We start from the raw sequence: 20,210 nt of genomic DNA, 5'->3' as shown, positions 1-20,210 counted from the left end.
ACTTTCTGTAGTTCCCCCCAGATCTTTTTGATTAATTTTTGGTTTTCCCTTCCCTTCTCAGTGCTGTATGACACTGTGCCTGACTTCTGCTTGATTTGCCCATGAACTACACCGTATTGACATTGGTATGTTGTCATCAGTAATTGACAGAACAGATATTGAACAGTAATATGTAATACATTTGTTAATAATACAGCATGACTCAAAACTGATTTGTGTGCAATATGTGATTTATTTACAGTGCTAGATATTGGTACATGTGATTATTAGGGTGATGGGTGGGGGTGGAGTAATGTCCATGGCAGAGTCCAGTTCTCAGTCTCACAGGTGCATTGTCCTTTTGCCTGTGGAAGGATGGAGCAGAGGCAGTTCATGGTTGGACAGGGTGGCAATGTGGGACAGTGGGAAGACTTCAGGGGGTATGTCCTGCTGGCGGGGGTCTTGACATCCTACTCTGTCGATTTTTTGGATCTCAGGCTCCTCTTACGGGGTGGTTGTTCTTCAGCAGGAGGTGGGGTTCTGGTGGGCTGTTGTGGTGTTGGGGCCTCCTGCCTACTAGCGCCGGCGGAGGTGGTAGGCTGTTCCTGGTCCGGGCTAGTGACAGGGGCCCTGTGTGGTGCCACATGGTCCCGCAACGCGTCTTCTATCCTGTTGAGGGCCAGGACGATGGTCTCCATTGCGGTCCCGATGATTCTCAGCTCCTCCCTGAACCCCATGTAGCGTTCCTCCTGCTGTGCCTGGATCTCAGTGAACCTGGCCAGTACCGTCGCCATCGTCTCTTGGGAGTGGTGGTAGGCCCCCATGATGGTGGTGAGGGCCTCTTGGAGAGTGGGTTCCCTGGGCCTCTCCTCCCCCCCTGTCGCACAGCAGCCCTCCGAGCTGCCCGGTTTCCCCCGGCCTCTGTCCCCTGGACGGTGTGCCCGCTACCACTGCCCCCAGGTCCCTGTTGTTGTTGGGGTGTTGGGTTAGCCTGGGTGCCCTGTAGTGGCAGACACACCGCTGATTGACCTGTCCTAGAGACAGAGGCATGGGCCCGCTGGGTGGGAGCTGTGCTGGTGTTGGCAGAGGGGGTCGGGTCTGGTGTGGCCTGTGGCTGCCTGAGGGGAACCGACTGCCCAGAGGTCCCCGATGGTCCGGGCTGGTCATCAGGTTCAGTGTCGACAGAGCTGCTGTCCTCACTGTGGGCCTGTTCCGGGGGTGGGATGGACATTTCTGGACCCTCCTGGCTGGTGTGTTGGCGTTCGGGTCCTGCATGGGGTAAGAGAGTTTGGTTATTGTTTCTGTGTGTGCAATAGCGTGTGTGTTATGGGTGCCCTTGTCCCCCAGTGCAGGCATTCCCTTGAGGGAGGTGTTGTGAGGGTGGTTTGTTGGGGGGGGGGTGGGTATATGCAGTGGTCATGCTTAGGTGATGGGTGTCCATGGATTGTGTTGGCATGCAGGAGTTGGTGTTGGGATGGGTGGGTTGTGCTGGTGAGACATTGTCAGGGAGGATGTGTGCTTGGGGGTTGGGGGTGAGGGTGTGGGTGTGGGTTGGCATGCTGGTGGGGTGGGGGGGATATAGTAGTTGAGATTGGATTTACCAGAGTCCATTCCTCCGGCTACTCCAGCGAGGCCCTGAGGATGCAGGATGTTCAAGACCTCTTGCTCCCATGATGTAAATTCGGGAGGGGTGGGTGGGGGTCCGCCGCCAGTCTTCTGGACCGCGATGTTGTGCCTAGAGACCATCGAGCGGACCTTCCCCCGTAGGTCGTTCCATCGTTTGCGGATGTCCTCCCTATTCCTGGGATGCTGTCCCACCGCGTTGACCCTGTCCACGATCCGCTGCCATAGCTCCGCCTTCCTAGCTATACTGGTGTGCTGCACCTGTGAGCCGAAGAGCTGGGGTTCCACTCTTAGGATTTCCTCCACCATGACCCGGAGTTCTTGGTCTGAAAAGCGTGGGTGCCTTTGGGGTGCCATGGGGTGGTGTGGGTGAGGTGTGGGGTGGTGTATGTGATGATGAGTATGTTGGTGTGTGGTGCTTTGTGCTACTATGTGGTGTGTGTGATGGTGTAGTGTGCCTCAGTGTGTATTGCTATAGATTGTCTGCTGTGTCTCTCTCTCCTTCTCTCAGTAATTGTGGTCGTAGGGGTTTGTGGGTGATGTGGGTGTGTGTTTTATAGTTGATTGATTGTGTGGGAGTGGTGTGTGTATGTGTATCAGGTGTGTGTATTTCGAATTGTCCAATGTGGCTGTGTTTTGGTGCTGGGTGTGTATTTTGACCGCGGCGGTGTGTAGCGCCAATGGAATACCACGTTTGAATGACCGCCGCGTGGATTCGTGGGTCAGAATGGCATGGGCGTATTTCTGTTGGCGTGACGGTGGAGGTTTGGTCATCTCCAGTTTATCGCTGCCCGCTGATGTGGCGGGCTGCAGTGGAGGTCGGATTTTTGGAGGTTTGGCCGTTGTGGGTCAGAATGTAAATGTAAATTAGCACTTGTATAGCGCACTACTCACCCGTTAGGGTCTCAAGGCGCTGTACTCATACCGCTATGGAACCCCTCCTGGCTTTTCCCTGTGAGGCGCCCACTCCTGAGCACCCCCAGGGTGAAACCAGGCATCCAAGCGCTGTTGGGGCCGTTGTGGAGATTAAGCGAGCTATTGCCCAGAGTTGCAGAGTGGGACCCATGAATTAGATTAGGCACCGAGGCGAGAATTATCTGGTCAAGGGGAATTGAGCCCAAGACCTGCCGAAGCGGGACTTGAACCCTGGTCTTGAGGCAGATCTCTGCCTCAGGGTCTGCCGCTCTAACCATTGAGCCACACTTCTCCACTGACCGTGGCGGCTTTCCGCGGCCGCGGCGGTGTTATGGCGGTCTTCTGACCGGCGGTAAGCACCTTTTACCGCCGAGGTCAGAATGACCCCCTAAATGTTTGGAATTTGGATGCAGTTTGACTTGATGGTAAGCACGCCTCAAATCTACAGTTCAGAAAAACGTCCCCCAGACAACGTTAGTATTAATTCAATTATGTTGGGAAGGGCAAAACTATCCATCAAAACATTTCCAGTGAGACTGCAGAAATCAACACAAAACCTGAGGGACGCATCAGAGTTCTTGTCTTGGTAACAACCAACAGGGATAACCACTCAGCAGCCTCTACTGTCTATCACTTCACCTTGCAAGAGTTGTTGAATCATCTATTTCACCTTTGTTCTTGCTGCCATTGGAATCCTCCCGGTGACATGCCTGACCAGAACTGACTAAGCCTTTGATGTGATCTTGTGCACCTAGTCTTTGGTTACACCCAACCGGTTGTCAAAAACCTTCTCATTTTGGGATAGAACGTACTTGAAGTCTTTCACATTCAATACCATTACTTGGTTGTCTATTCTGGAATTTACTACTATATGCAGGTCATATTGATGTGACCACCCCAAAATTGGAGGACCATCCAGAGCAACAAATACTGTAGGAAAGTGCCCTCTTTCTTGGCATGGCTACCCCCATTTTCTGCCTCTTGTCAGTGTGTTTGACTGTGTTCACTGGGATCTTGTGAACCAGGACCCCAATGGTTGTGCTTTCTCCCTTAAAACTTGGTAACTGTACCTTTTTCTTCCCACATTTGGCATACTCATCCCCCCATGTACGTCCCTAGTATATGGTACTCAGGTACCCAGGACATTGGAGTACCAGGGGATCCATATGGGCTGCAGCAGTTATTATGCCACCTATTATGCACCCATTGCAGTCTGCGTGAAAGGGGCTCATGCACCAGTTTTTACTACAAGTCACTGTAAGTCACCCCTATGGTATCCCCTCTCAGCCCAAAGGGCAGTGTGCAGATACCTGTGTGTTATGGCACCCCTGACTAGCAGAGGCACCCCCACAAACTCCAGCTTAATTTTCCTGTACTTAGTGAGTGCAGGGACACCATTTTACACGTGTACTGGACATAGGTCACTACCTGTGTCCAGCTACATAATGTTACTCCGAACCTGGGCATGTTTGGTATCAAACATGTCAGAATCATACCCAATACTGTTGCAAGTATTGGAAGTATGATTCAATGCACTCTCTGGGCTCCTTAGAGGACCCCACAGCATAGCTACCACCAGTTTTACAGGGTTTTCCAGGCAGCCCAAGCTGCTGCCACCCCTCAGACAGGTTTGTGCCTTCCTGCTGCTTGATCGGATCAAGCTCAGGAAGGCGTAACACCCTCTCCCTTTGGAAATAAGTGTGATTGGCTGGGGAGGGGTAGCCTCTCCAAGCCACTAGGTTTGCTTTTAAGGGCACATTTGGTACCTTCTGTGCATAAACTAGGCCACACCTGTTCAGAGACCCCCTGTCCCTGCTCTGGTATAAAACTGGACAAAGGAAAGGCGAGTGGCCACTCCCCTGTCCATCACCACCCCAGGGGTTGTGCCCAGAGCTCCTCCAGAGGTTTCCTGGGTTCTGCCATCTTGAATCCAAGGTTGGCAGGGAACTCTGGGAGCATCTGAGTGGCCACTCTCTGGGCTATTTAGGGTCTTCCTCTGGGAAGGGTCCTCAGATTCAGCTTGCGAGATTCCAGCAGGATTCCTCTGCAACCTTCACTTTGACTTCTGGCCTCCTCAAGTGGACCCTCTAAGACCCAACAATCTGCCTCCAAGAAGAAGAACTCTTCTTCAACATTGTTTCCCTGGCTCATGCCAGCAACTGCAACATCCACTGAGGGCGGTGTGTCTTCAGTCTGCACTAGAAGGAATCTCCCTTGGAGTCAAGCAGTCACTTCCTTTCATTCGCAAGTCCTTCTGCAACAACGACTTGCTGCGTGGCTCTCCCCTCATCTTGAGCTGCATGGATTCTGCATCACAGGTGGTGGTCTGGAGTAGTCCACTTGGTCCCCTCTGCCAACTTTCCAACTTTGTTGGAGGTAAGCCCTTGTCGTACCACCCAGAACAGTACCACTGTGCACTGCGTCTCTTGCAGCTGCCAAGGCTTGTTGGCATCTCCTCCAAGGGATCTTCAGGCAATGTGTAGCACCAGCCCTCAGCACTCCTTCATGAAAAGCATAGCACCCTGTGTGGTTCTCCTGCAGCATGGGATCCCTTTCTGTAGTGCTGTGTGGGCTCCTTCTGCAACTTCTGTGTCCCTGTCCTGTGGGACTCATGTGGGTGCTGTCCCTGCTTCTGTGGGCCCTCTGGGTCGCTGAGGGTCTCCTGTGACTCCCCCTCCTGGGTTCATTCCTCCTTGGCCTTGCTGGTCCCCGGCAGCACCACTTCCCACCAACTGTGATACTTGCCTTTGCAAAGGCTTGTTAGTGGAATTCCTGCACCAACACCCGTCTACAATCTTCCTTCTGCATCCTTCAGGAACCCTTCTCTGGCTCCAGGGCCGCAGTGCTGAAACTTCCTTTCATCACCGCCGACCAACTCCTGCAAGTACAGGTGGGTGGGTAGTAGCTCCTGGACTCCACTGTGACTCTTGGACTTGGTCCCCTCTCTCCACAGGTCTTCCTCACCAGGAATCCACCGCTGGTTTCTTGCAGTCTTGTCTGTGTATCTTCTTTTCTTCTTTGCCTTCCTTGTGGGTGGTTTGAGGAAAATCCAGTGTTTTACTTCTGCTTTCCTGGTCGCTGGGGGGTACCGTGGTACTTACCTTTGCGGTTCTCTAGTACTCCCAGCTCCCCTCTACACATTCCACACACGTAGGTGGGGGTCCTGTGTTCTCATTACATTTTTTAGTATATGGTTTGGGCTCCCCCTAGGGTCACTATTGCTTATTAGCATCTGCACTGTTTTCTAACTTTTTCTATGCCTATTACTGTTTATTAGTGTATATAATTAGTGTATTACTTACCTCCTATTCGAGGGTTGCCTCTCTAGTATATTTTGGTATTGTGTGACCAAAAATAAAGTACCTTTATTCTTGTAACAAAGAGTATTTTCTTTCATGTGTGTGATTACTGTGTGACTACAGTGGTATTGCAAGAGCTTTGCATGTCTCCTAGATAAGCCTTGGCTGCTCATCCACAGCTACCTGAGGAGAGCCTGGCTTCTAGGCACTGCGTACACTACACTAATAAAGGATACCTGCACCTGGCATAAGGTGGAAGTATCCTAGGTACCCACCACACACCAGGCCAGCCTCCTACATTGGTGGGCTAAGCACTTGCAATTGCCTGACCACTCCGTCCCTTATTACTTTCCACAGGAAAGACCACATGCTAGGGGTCTACATTATACATAACAGGGAAACAGTCTCTTGGGTTTGGGTAAGAGAAGGGTTTAGGCATTACCCTTACTCCAAACTTCTTTTTGGGGACTTAGAGAAGTTAGGGATCCTACACCATGCCTAGCTGACATGTCTTCGGCAGAGCACACAACTCAGGTCACGGAGTCCCCTTATGAGGAAATGACCTTCCAAGAGCTTAGGGAGTTGTGTGCAAGATGAAAGCTGGTGACTGGGAGAAATCCCAACAGGACTCTGCTCCTAGGCCTGCTCCTCCTGCACGACCAGGAACATGCTGGTAGCCAGGAGGAGGGGGAGGAGGGGGAGGAGGAAGAAGATGAAGTAGACAGTGACCCCCCAGTGCTAGAAAAAGAAAATGTAGCTACTGGGGTTGGTCAGGACACACCCAGGGAGGATCAGACACAACCTAGGTGCACCCACAGTCCTGCTAGCACTGTGAGTAGTGTAAAGGGGGGGCATAACAGTAGGTCCACCTTTGTCCCTAGAGGGCTGGTTCAGAGGGCGCCCCAGAATAGGAATAGATCCTCCCCTGCCCACTCCCACATCTCCTCAGTATCCGAGGGTAACCCACCGCACAACTCCAGGGGAGGATTCTCTAGACGGGTAACTCAGGCAACTGAGACTGGAGGAGGCCAGGCTGAGGCTGCAGCAACAACCACTGACCCTGGACAGGGAGGCCGTGGCAGTGGAGAGAGAGCGAGGCAGGGTTGGGGTTATGTAGGAAAGTACCATCTTGCCTGGCATGTTACCCTCATTTTTTACCTGTATGAATGTATGTTTTAGCCCCTGTGTCACTGGGATCGTGCTAGCCAGGACCCCAGTGCTCATAGTATGTGCCCTATATGTGTTCCCTGTGTGATGCCTAACTGTATCACTGAGACTCTGCTAACTAGAACCTCAGTGGTTATGCTCTCTCTACTTTCCAAAATTGTCACTAACAGGCTAGTGACTAATTTTACCAATTTACATTGGCTTACTGGAACACCCTTATAATCCCCTAGTATATGGTACCTAGGTACCCAGGGTATTGGGGTTCCAGGAGATCCCTATGGGCTGCAGCATTTCTTTTGCCACTCATAGGGAGCTCTGACAATTCTTACACAGGCCTGCCAGTGCAGCCTGAGTGAAATAACGCCCACGTTATTTCATAGCCATTTTACACTGCACTTAAGTAACTTATAAGTCACCTATATGTTTGACCCTCACTTAGTGAAGGATAGGTGCAAAATTACTAACTGTGAGAGCACCCTGGCACTAGCCAAGGTGCCCACATTGTTCAGGGCAATTTCCCCAGACTTTGTGAGTGCGGGGACACCATTACACGCGTGAACTACATAGAGGTCAATATCTATGTGTAGCTTCACAATGGTAACTCTAAACATGGCCATGTAACATGTCTAAGATCATGGAATTGTCCCCCCAAGCCAAATCTGGTATTGGGGTGCCAATCCCATGCATCCCCAGGGCTCCAGCATTGACCCCGGGTACTGCCAAACCAGCTCTCTGGGGTTTTCTCTGCAGCTACCGCTGCTGCCACCCTACAGACAGGTTTCTGCCCCCCTGGTGCCTGGGCAGCCCAGTCCGAGGAAGGCAGAACAAAGGATTTCCTCTGAGAGAGGGTGTTACACCCTCTCCTTTTGGAAATAGGTGTTAAGGGCCTGAGAGGAGTAGCCTCTCCTGGTCTCTGGAAATGCTTTAAAGGGCACAGATGGTGCCCTCCTTGCATAAACCAGTCTACACCGGTTCAGGGATCCCCCAGCCCTGCTCTGGTGCGAACCTGGACAAAGGAAAGGGGAGTGACTACTCCCCTGTCCATCACCACCCGAGGGGTGTTGCCCAGAGCTCCTCCAGAGGGTCCCTAGGTTCTGCCATTTCATCTCCCAGACCTCTGCTGTCTTGGATCCAGAGGTGTGAGGGCACTCTGGAGGCCTCTGAGTGGCCAGTGCCAGCAGGTGACATCAGAGACCCCCTGCCTTATGTGCATCTCTAATTGAGTTTCCCCACACATTTTTTCCTATTATCCCATTGTGTCCTGAGTCCTGAATCCTTCTTTTATCTTTATTTCCATTTTTACTTTAGCCAGTGTCTTGTCTCCCATTGTAGACGCTTTTCCAATGCTCAATAGCGAGTCCTTCCTCTATCTTTAGAGCCTTTTTGACGTACCAGATTTGGTCCGTTCTTTGTGTCTATTCCTCACTTCTGATGACGCGAACTTCGGGAGGATTCACTTCCTTGTTTGCAACGTGTTATAAACGCCGACTCCAGATGCACTCCCTGTGATTTGACGGGCAGCGCTCCGGAGGTTGGATCCCCAGCTGAGAACTATACCCTGAAAAGTGAGTACTTACTGGCCTTTTTAGATTACTATAGGAGTCCTTCGTGCCTCGTTCATTTTAAGACCGCACTTGGCCTTACTGGCCTCAGTATGTTGTTTTCCTTCTTACTATTATAGTTCTGATTAATTATTACTACTTGAGCATTGCCTTGCAATATCAGCTTACTTACATTGTGGCATTGCCGCATTACTTAAAAGCCTTTGACTAACGATCATATTCACTATTTTACTATTCCTTTTAACAATGTTGCGCGACCCTAAGACTGATTGTAGTCTTCGTTATTTTGGTTAGATGAACTTTGGTTGTTAGAACGATGGAGATTCGAATTATGTTTTTCAAGCATACGTTTTTAATTACTTTACTATATGCCTCTGACAAAACCCTCCTTTTTCTTTGCTACTCCTGTGGGTGAGTGTTCCCTTGAGCCTCCCTAAGCAGGTCTATTTTTGTTCATCACCCATTTCTATAGAGTTACCTCAAATTGAAGTGACCGTTTAGATTAAGATTTTTTTCGCTCTTAAGATTTTGAGAACCTTTTATTTACTCTACCTCCTTACTAACTTCAGTATCCGAGCAGTTCTTTGGTTCGCGCTTCCTTTGGAGCCATCCCCCCTAATTGGGGTCGGTAAGCATCTTTACTTCTCCTTGATGCTCACTGTATTTCACTAATATGCACATTTTAATCTCCACCTTTTGGTGTTTGTGTTTGGTTTCTAGGCTCTTCCCCCCCCCCAATTTTTAGATGTCACTGTACAAATGTTCCAATGTAAGTGACGTCTTTGCGTGATACAAATTGGAGAAGCATTTCTGGTCCTGAGGAAGCGTCATCGGATCCGGCTGGACCAACAGACGCGAAACATGTCGACCTTTCGATAGAGGCACCACAATTTTTGGGACCCTCGTAGTCTATTTTGAAAGCCGTTGAGCATCATACTCAATTCTGGCTTTCCTCCTACATTTTTTAATCTTGGTCGTCACTTCCTTTTTCTGATTAAAATGATGATGGAGTTTGGAAGTGACTAACCAATTTTAACCTATCTCTCTTTGCTCTCCCCTCCTTGGTCTGGTGGTGAGTTCCTTCCACTAGCCTTCATACTAACAATTCCGGCTGACAGCTCCTGGTTTGGGAGCACGTTAGGCATTGCAGTGCCGGCCTGACATTGAGCAATTACCGATGATGATGCCTGTCATCCATTGTGATGCATGAGGGCTTTGCTCTAGATCATCTTGGTTGCCTAGACCTTTTCTTTCTTTGCTTAGAAACAGTGTACTCTATATTGTTTTTGACATCAGAGACCCCTCCTGATAGGTGATCACCTGAGGGCTATTTAGGGTCTCTCCTGTGGGCTTTTCCCCAGATAACGACACGCAAGAATTAATCAGAGTTCCTCTGAACCTCTCTCTTCGACTTCTGCCAAGGATCGACCGCTGACTGCTCCAGGACGCCTGCAAAACTGCAACAAAGTAGCAAGAAGACTACCAGTGACATTGTAGTACTTAATCCTGCCGGGTTTCTCGACTGTTTCCTGGCGGTACATGCTTTGGGGGCTGCCTGCCTTCATCCTGCACTGGAAGCCACTAAGAAATCTCCCTTGCGTCGACAGAATCTTCCCCCTGCTTCAGCAGGCACCAAACCTCAGCGTCATCGGTACTCTGGGACCCCTCTCATCCTGACGAGCGTGGCACCTGGAACACAGGTGGTACACCCAAGTGATTCCGACTGTCCAGTGGCCCAACTGTCCAAATTTGGAGGAGGTAAGTCCTTGCCTCCCCTCTCCAGACAGTAATCCTGTGCACTGTGTGAAATGCAGCTACAAGGGCTTCTGTGCAGATTTCCATGAAATCCTGCATACACAGCAAAGCCTAGGTCCCCAGTACTCTGTCCTGTGATGCTCAGCTCCCTGAGTTGATCTCCAGTGTCGTGGGACCCTCTTTTGCAGTTTTGAGAAGACTGCCATGTTCAGATTTCTTGAACCCGTGTTCAAGTACTTCTGCGGGTGCTACCTTCTTGTGCCTGGGCTCTCTACATTGCAGAGGGCCCCTTCTGTCTCCTCTCCCAAGTGGCGACCTCCTGGTCCTTCCTAGGCCCAGGCAGCATCCTTTTTCTTCAACCGTGACTCTTGCAGCCAGCAAGGCTTGTTTGTGGTCTTTTGGCAAGGAAACAACTCCTTTCATTGTTGCAGAATCTTCTGCTTCTTCATCCGGAGGCAGCCATTTTGCACCTTCATCCGGGGTTTAGTGGGCTCCTGCCCCCCCTGGACACTTTTGCGACTCTGGGACTTGGTCCCCTTCCTTTGCAGGTCCTCAGGTCCAGGAATCCGTCTTCAGTGCTTTGCAGTCTGTTGTGGTCTTTGCAAAATCCTTTATCACAACCTTAGTGTGTTTCTGGGGAAGTAGTATCACTTTACTCCTACTTTTCAGGGTCTTGGGGTGGGGTATCTGGGACACCCTTGGTGTTTTCTTACACTCCCAGCGACTCTCTTCACACTGCACTAGGCCTGGGGTCCATTCATGGTTCGCATTCCACTTTCTTAGTATATGGTTTGTGTTGCCCCTATCCCTATTGCATTCTATTGTATTCTACAGTGTTTGCACTACTTTCTGACTGTGTTACTTACCTGATTTGGTTTTCTATATATATTTTGTGTATTTTACTTACCTCCTAAGGGAGTATATCCTCTGAGATATTTTTGGCACATTGTCACTAAAATAAAGTACCTCTGAGTATTGCGATTCTTATGATATTGTTCTATATGATATAAGTGGTATAGTAGGAGCTTTACATGTCTCCTAGTTCAGCCTAAGCTGCTCTGCTATAGCTACCTCTATCAGCCTAAGCTGCTAGAAACATCTCTTCTACACTAATAAGGGATAACTGTACCTGGCACAGGGTTTAAGTACCATCTGGTACCCACTACAAGCCAGGCCGGCCTCCTACAATGAGCAAATATGTCCCTGCTGTCTCTTCACACAACCTTTACGAGTTCCCCCGGTACATGATGGGCTCTCGGAATACTGGGTTGTTTGCTATCAAACAACTCGAAATAAGAAACCCACACGATTGCCAGTGTTGGGTTTATTGTAACATATTGTAACACATACCCAGAGGGCACCTTAGAGGTGCCCCCTGCAAAACCTACCATCCCTGGCATGATTGCTGGCTGGTTCCTAGCCTGCCAATGCCAGACACAAACCTGGAGTCCTGGGGTGGGGGCCTCTGTTCTCAGGATCCAGAACACAAAGCCTTTCCTGGGTGGAGATATTACACTCCCCCCACTTTTAGTGGTAAAACTGGCAGGAAAAGCTTAGTCAGAGTAGGAGGAGTAGCACCCTCAGCCTGCACCACCCCTCACATGTGTCAGACGAGGTGCCCAAACCATTTCATTCGTGTTCATCTTGGATGGCAGCAAAGTAGCCTATCAGGGTTAGGGATGTGACCCCTTTCCACAGGAAGTGGTCACATAGTGGGTGTAGGCAGTGCTTAATTTGTGAATAAAAACGTGCCGGTGCCCAAAGCCCTCCTCTTAAATACGCAGCTGCTGCAATTAAATCTGGGAACACGGAATACTGAGACAGCGTAATCCAGAAGGTGGCATCTTCAATCCATTTAAAACCACTCCCTGCCCCTTCAGCTCACTTTTGCAGCTTTCTGCTTTCTCCCATTGTGACGCTTTTTCGTTTTTCTCTTCCTCCGTCTTTCCCATGTGTGTCTTTTGCTCGCAGCAAATGCCTGGGGCAGAAGAATAAGCGCCGGCCCTGAAAAACAAGTGCCGGTGCTCAGCACCGGAAACAACAAGCACAAATTAAGCACTGGGTGTAGGCACCCTAAAGTAGTTGACTGATTGGCCAATATCGGGTACTCCCTGTAGGAGGCTGGCCTGGCTTGTAGTGGGTACCAGAGGTACTTACACCTTGTGCCAGGTCCAGTTATCCCTTATTAGTGTAGAAGAGGTGTGTCTAGCAGCTTAGGCTGATAGAAGGTAGCTATGGAGAGCAGCTTAGGCTGAACTAGGAGACATGTAAAGCTCCTACTATACCACTGGTGTCATATGCACAGTATCATAAGAAAACACAATACACAGATATACTAAAAACAATATGCCAAAAGTATCTCAGTGAGTATCCTCAGTATGAGGATAAGATATATACACAAGATATATGTACACAAACCAAAATTATGCAGGTTATAGCAAGAAAAGTAATGCAAGCAGTGTAAAGTTACAATAGATTGCAATAATACACAAACCATATACTCCAAAAGTGGAATGCGAACCACGAATGGACCCCAAACCTATGTGAGCTTGTAGAGGGTCGCTGGGACTGTAAGAAAACAGTGAGGGTTAGAAAAATAGCCCACACCAAGACCCTGAAAGGTAGGTGTAAAGTGCACCTACTACCCCCGGAGAGCACAGAAGTCGTGATAGGGGGATTCTGCAGGAAGAACAAACACCAGCAATGCAACAACAGTGGATTTCCGGACCTGAGTACCTGTAAGACAAGGGGACCAAGTACAATAGTGGCGACAGTGTCGAGAGTGGGCAGGAGCCCATGAAATGCCAGCTGAGGGTGCAAGGAAGCTGCCACCTGTTGGAAGAAGCTTGGAGTTCTGCAAGAAAGAAGAGGACTAGGAACTTCCCCTTTGGAGGATGGAAGTCCCACGTCGCGATGAAGCTTGCAGAGGTATTCCCACGCAGGAAGACCACAAACAAGCCTTGCTAGCTGCAAGGGTCGCGGTTAGGGTTTTTGGATGCTACTGTGGCCCATGAGGGACCAGGATGTTGCCACTTGGATGAGGAGACAGAGAGGGTGCCCAGCAAGTCAGGGAGCCCTCACAGAAGCAGGCAGCACCCGCAGAAGTACCTGAACAGGCACTTGGAAGAAGAGTGAACAGGAGTCCATGCAAAGTCACAAAAGGGAGTCCCACGACGCCGGAGGAAGGTTGTGCACTGCAGGTTAGAGTGTCGGGGACCCAGGCTTGACTGTGCACAAAGGAAATCCTGGAAGAGTGCACAGGAGCCGGAGTAGCTGCAAATCACGTGGTACCCAGCAATGCAGTCTAGCGTGGGGAGGCAAGGACTTACCTCCACCAAACTTGAACTGAAGAGTCACTGGACTGTGGGAGTCACTTGGACAGAGTTGCTGAGTTCCAGGGACCACGCTCGTCGTGCTGAGAGGGGACCCAGAGGACCAGTGATGCAGTCTTTTTTTGCAGGGGGAAGATTCCGTTGACCCACTGGAGATTTCTTAAGAGCTCCTGGTGCAGAGAGGAGGCAGGCTACCCCCAGAGCATGCACCACCTGGAAACAGTCGAGAAAGCCGGCAGGATGAAGTGATACAAGGTTACTAGTAGTCGTCTTGCTACTTTGTTGCGGTTTTGCAGGTGTCCTGAGCAGTCAGTGGTCGATCCTTTGGCAGAAGGTGAAGAGGGAGATGCAGAGGAACTCCGATGAGCTCTTGCATTCATTATCTGAAGAATTCCCCAAAGCAGAGACCCTAATTAGCCAGAAAAGGAGGTTTGGCTACCTAGGAAGGAGGACTGGCTACCAAGAGAAGTAAGAGCCTATCAGAAGGAGCCTCTGACGTCACCTGCTGGCACTGGCCACTCAGAGCAGTCCAGTGTGCCACAGACACCTCTGTTTCCAAGATGGCAGAGGTCTGGGACACACTGGAGGAGCTCTGGGCACCTTCCCTTTGTCCAGTTTCACGCCAGAACAGGGCTGGGGGATCCCTAAACTGGTGTAGATTGGCTTAAGCAGATGGGCACTATCGTTTCTAGAGGCTGGGGGAGGCTACTCCTCCCCAGCCTTCACACCTATTTCCAAAGGGAGAGGGTGTTACACCCTCTCTCAGAGGAAATCCTTTGTTCTGCCTTCCTGGGCCAGGGCTACCTGGACCCCAGAAGGGCAGAAACCTGTCTGAGGGGTTGGCAGCAGCTGCAGTGGAGACCCCGGAAAGGCAGTTTGGCAGTACCCGGGTTCTGTGCTAGAGACTCGAGGGATCATGGAATTGTCCATGATCATAGACATGTTACATGGCCATGTTCGGAGTTACCATTGTGGCGCTGTACATAGGTAGTGACATATGTACAGTGCACACATGTAATGGTGTCCCCGCACTCACAAAGTCCGGGGAATTTGCCCTGAACAATGTGGGGGCACCTTGGTTAGTGCCAGGGTGCCCACACGCTAAGTAACTTTGCACCCAACCTTCACCAGGTGAAGGTTAGACATATAGGTGACTTATAAGTTACTTAAGTGCAGTGGTAAATGGCTGTGAAATAACGTGGACATTATTTCACTCAGGCTGCACTGGCAGGCCTGTGTAAGAATTGTCAGAGCTCCCTATGGGTGGAAAAAGAAATGCTGCAGTCCATAGGGATCTCCTGGAACCCCAATACCCTGGGTACCTTAGTACCATATACTAGGGAATTATATGGGTGTACCAGTATGCCAATGTGAATTGGTAAATTTAGTCACTAGCCTGTTAGTGACAAATAAGGAAAGCAGCGAGAGCATAACCACTGAGGTTCTGGTTAGCAGAGCCTCAGTGAGACAGTTGGGCATCACACAGGGAACACATACAGGGCACATACTTATGAGCACTGGGGCCCTGCCTGGCAGGGTCCCAGTGACACATAGACTAAAACAACATATATCTCCAACCTTCTGAAAATTGCCAAGAATCTCCCTCTGAATGAAGGTATTACTCCCTGCACCCTGCAGGCAAGAATCCAGTGAAGTCCAGTTCACTGACAGGCTGCTGACAAATGAACCAGAGACAGCAGCCTGACGATATCCCACCCGATGGACTCGGGATACACACCCTGCTGGTATGATAAATATGGTGGCACTGCGACCTCTAGTGGCTGAGACGTGCCATGGCCTGTGGTACTGGACCCCATATGTCGGACACCCAGAAGAAAAGTCCACCCCATACTCTCAGAGGACCAAAAGCAAGCACCAGTCAACGGACTTCAGGACACCCAAGAATCACCCTCCAGAGTGGGCCTGATTACTTGCAATCCACATTCAAAGTGGCCTGCCCGTGGCCCCACAGACTCCTTGATGCACGACCCTTGACTGACCTATCTTCACTGCACCTGTCCTCCCTGCCCCCTGCATCAGAAAACCAGCATTGCTCTAAGGGTCCCTAACGCCTTGTAACCTCTACATTCCAAGGGGATCCACCAGACTTACCTTCAAGTCCATCTGTGCAGTGCGTTTTCAAATGATCCCTTTCTCCGTTCACCACCAGCTCCAAGACTTTCATCCGCTGCTCCCACCAGGAGCCGCTTGAACTTCTCCACTTGGCCCTCAAGACATCTCGATGACCTCAACTCAGAAAGAAAAGGTGACACTTGTGAGAGCACCACCTGATTTTATATGCTATTTTAAAGTTTTTCCTATTGACTCCTATAGTGTGTAATTACGAGCAGAAGCAGAACATTTTCTAAACTTTGAAAAAATCATAACATAAAAAGTACTTACCAGATTTTGATGATCTTGGTCTTAAAACATATAAAAATATGAAGTATTTTTGTAAATTGGTCTCGAGTTATTCTTCCGAATGTATGTCCACAATTATTAATACAGAGAGTAAAACGAATGCTTAGCACATCTCATGGATTAGCCTAACTGCTCGACCAAGTTACCCCAAATACAGAGCATTAGGTGGTCTGCTTCTTGCCTCTGGAAACCAAAGTGTGGTTGCCTGCACTCTCTGCACAGTGCACATATTTGAGTACACTACATTGAGAGCCAGTCTCCCACAGAGGGGACCTATGTGGAAGGGTGTGTGGTGAGGAGACAGCAGGTAGCTCTGCGGCAGGGTGTGTGGTGAGGAGACAGCAGGTAGCTCTACGGCAGGGTGTGTGGTGAAGAGAAGAGGATAACTCTGCAGCAGGGTGTGTGGGTAAGAGACAGCTGATAGCTCTGCAGCAGGGTGTGTGGTGAGGAGACAGCAGATAGCTCTGCGGCAGGGTGTGTGGTGAGGAAACAGAGGGTAGCTCTGCGGCAGGGTGTGTGGTGAGGAGACAGCGAGTAGCTCTATGGCAGGGTGTGTGGTGAGGAAACAGCAGATAGCTCTGTGGCAGGGTGTGTGGTGAGGAGACAGTGGAGAGCTCTGTGGCAGGGTGTCTTGTTAGGCGAGTAGACAGCTGATAGCTTTGTGGCAAGGTGTGCAGTGAGGAGACAGCTGGCAGCTCTGAGGCAGGGTGTGTGGTGAGGAGATGTGGAGAGCTCTGTTGCAGGGTGTGTTGTTAGGTGAGTAGACAGCTGATAGCTTTGTGGCAAGGTGTGCGGTGAGGAGACAGCTGATAGCTCTGTGGCAGGGGGTGTGGTGAGGACACAGATGTTAGCTCTGTGGCAGGGTGTGTGGTGAAGAGACAGAGGATTGCTCTGTGGCAGGGTGTGTGGTGAGGAGACAGAGGATTGCTCTGTAGCAGGGTGTGTGGTGAGGAGACAGCAGATAGCTCTGTGGCAGGGGGTGTGGTGAGGAGACAGATGTTAGCTCTGTGGCAGGGTGTGTGGTGAAGAGACAGAGGATTGCTCTGTGGCAGGGTGTTGGGTGAGGAGACAGCAGACAGCTCTGTGGCAGGGAGTGTGGTGAGGAGACAGCAGATAACTCTGTGGCAGGGTGTGAGGTGAGGAGACATCTGATAGCTCTGTGGCAGGGTGTGTGGTGAGGAGACATCAGACAGCTCTGTGGCAGGGTGTGTGATGAGGAGGCAGCGGATAGCTCTGTGGCAGGGTGTGTGGGTACCAGACAGCGGATAGCTCTGTGGCAGGGTGTGTGGCAGGGTGTGTGGTGAAGAGACAGAGGATTGCTCTGTGTCAGGGTGTGTGGTGAGGAGACAGCAGATAGATCTGTGGCAGGGTGTGTGGGTAGGAGACAGCGGATAACTCTATGGCAGAATGTCTGGGTAGGAGACAGCTGATAGCTTTGTGGCAGGGTGTGTTGTGAGGAGACAGCAGATAGCTCTACGGCAGGGTGTGTGGTGATAAGACAGCGGATAACTCTGCGGCAGGGTGTGTGGGTAAGAGACAGCTGATAGCTCTGCGGCAGGGTGTGTGGTGAGGAGACAGCAGATAGCTCTGCGGCAGGGTGTGTGGTGAGGAAACAGAGGGTAGCTCTGCGGCAGGGTGTGTGGTGAGGAGACAGCGAGTAGCTCTATGGCAGGTTGTGTGGTGAGGAGACAGCGGAAATCTCTGTGGCAGGGTGTGTGCTGAGGAGACAGCGGATAGCTCTGCGGCAGGGTGTGTGGTGAGGAGACAGCGGGTAGCTCTGTGGCAGGGTGTGTGGTGAGGAGACAGCGGATAGCTCTGTGGCAGGGTGTGTGGTGAGGAGACAGCAGATAGCTCTGTGGCAGGGTGTGTGGTGAGGGGACAGTGGAGAGCTCTGTGGCAGGGTATCTTGTTAGGTGATTAGACAGCTGATAGCTTTGTGGCAAGGTGTGCAGTGAGGAGACAGCTGGCAGCTCTGAGGCAGGGTGTGTGGTGAGGAGATGTGGAGAGCTCTGTTGCAGGGTGTGTTGTTAGGTGAGTAGACAGCTGATAGCCTTGTGGCAAGGTGTGCGGTGAGGAGACAGCTGATAGCTCTGTGGCAGGGGGTGTGATGAGGACACAGATGTTAGCTCTGTGGCAGGGTGTGTAGTGAAGAGACAGAGGATTGCTCTGTGGCAGGGTGTGTGGTGAGGAGACAGAGGATTGCTCTGTAGCAGGGTGTGTGGTGAGGAGACAGCAGATAGCTCTGTGGCAGGGGGTGTGGGGAGGAGACAGATGTTAGCTCTGTGGCAGGGTGTGTGGTGAAGAGACAGAGGATTGCTCTGTGGCAGGGTGTGTGGTGAGGAGACAGAGTATTGCTCTGTAGCAGGGTGTGGGGTGAGGAGACAGCAGATAGCTCTGTGGCAGGGTGTGTGGTGAGGAGACAGCAGAAAGCTCTGTGACACGGTTTGTGGTGAGGTGAGGAAACAGTGGATAGGTCTGTGGCAGGGTGTGTGGTGAGGAGACAGCAGATAGCTCTGCGGCAGGGTGTGTGGGTAGGAGACAGCAGATAGCTCTGTGGCAGGCTGTGTGGTGAAGAGACAGAGGATTGCTCTGTGGCAGGGTGTGTGGTGAAGAGAAGAGGATTGCTCTGTGGCAGGATGTGTGGTGAGGAGACAGCGGGTGGCCCGTTAGCAGGGTGTGTGGTAAGGAGACAGCGGATAGCTCTGTGGCAGGGTTTGTGGTGAGGAGACAGTGGATAGCGCTGTGGCAGGGTGTGTGGTGAGGAGACAGCTGATAGCTCTGTGGCAGGGTGTGTGGTGAGGAGACAGATGTTAGCTCTGTGGCAGGGTGTGTGGTGAAGAGACAGAGGATTGCTCTGTGGCAGGGTGTGTGGTGAGGAGACAGAGGATTGCTCTGTAGCAGGGTGTGTGGTGAGAAGACAGCAGATAGCTCTGTGGCAGGGTGTGTGGTGAGGTGAGGAGACAGCGGATAGGTCTGTGGCAGGGTGTTTGGTGAGGAGACAGAAGATAGCTCTGTGGCAGGGTGTGTGGTGAGGAGACAGTGGAGAGCTCTGTGGCAGGGTGTCTTGTTAGGTGAGTAGACAGCTGATAGCTTTGTGGCAAGGTGTGCAGTGAGGAGACAGCTGGCAGCTCTGAGGCAGGGTGTGTGGTGAGGAGATGTGGAGAGCTCTGTTGCAGGGTGTGTTGTTAGGTGAGTAGACAGCTGATAGCTTTGTGGCAAGGTGTGCGGTGAGAAGACAGCTGATAGCTCTGTGGCAGGGGGTGTGGTGAGGACACAGATGTTAGCTCTGTGGCAGGGTGTGTGGTGAAGAGACAGAGGATTGCTCTGTGGCAGGGTGTGTGGTGAGGAGACAGAGGATTGCTCGGTAGCAGGGTGTGTGGTGAGGAGACAGCAGATAGCTCTGTGGCAGGGGGTGTGGTGAGGAGACAGATGTTAGCTCTGTGGCAGGGTGTGTGGTGAAGAGACAGAGGATTGCTCTGTGGCAGGGTGTGGGGTGAGGAGACAGCAGACAGCTCTGTGGCAGGGAGTGTGGTGAGGAGACAGCAGATAACTCTGTGGCAGGGTGTGAGGTGAGGAGACATCTGATAGCTCTGTGGCAGGGTGTGTGGTGAGGAGACAGCAGACAGCTCTGTGGCCGGGTGTGTAATGAGGAGGCAGCGGATAGCTCTGTGGCAGGGTGTGTGGGTACCAGACAGCGGATAGCTCTGTGGCAGGGTGTGTGGCCGGGTGTGTGGTGAAGAGACAGAGGATTGCTCTGTGTCAGGGTGTGTGGTGAGGAGACAGCAGATAGCTCTGTGGCAGGGTGTGTGGGTAGGAGACAGCTGATAACTCTATGGCAGAATGTCTGGGTAGGAGACAGCTCATAGCTCTCTGGCAGGGTGTGTGGTGAGGAGACAGCAGATAGCTCTACGGCAGGGTGTGTGGTGATAAGACAGCGGATAACTCTGCGGCAGGGTGTGTGGGTAAGAGACAGCTGATAGCTCTGCGGCAGGGTGTGTGGTGAGGAGACAGCAGATAGCTCTGCGGCAGGGTGTGTGGTGAGGAAACAGAGGGTAGCTCTGCGGCAGGGTGTGTGGTGAGGAGACAGCGAGTAGCTCTATGGCAGGTTGTGTGGTGAGGAGTCAGCGGATATCTCTGTGGCAGGGTGTGTGCTGAGG

At 51.3% G+C, this 20,210-nt stretch overlaps 1 protein-coding gene across 1 annotated transcript in view; it reads left to right on the top strand.

Annotated features, from left to right (window-relative positions):
* The window catches only part of LOC138246685 (carcinoembryonic antigen-related cell adhesion molecule 2-like), a 187,107-nt gene that overhangs the window by 38,913 nt on the left and 127,984 nt on the right, over positions 1-20,210 (top strand). The window lies entirely within an intron of this gene.

This window comes from Pleurodeles waltl, chromosome 7 (genome assembly GCF_031143425.1).
Source record: "Pleurodeles waltl isolate 20211129_DDA chromosome 7, aPleWal1.hap1.20221129, whole genome shotgun sequence".
Taxonomy (NCBI): domain Eukaryota; kingdom Metazoa; phylum Chordata; class Amphibia; order Caudata; family Salamandridae; genus Pleurodeles; species Pleurodeles waltl.
This window is presented reverse-complemented; position numbering and strand designations above follow the sequence as displayed.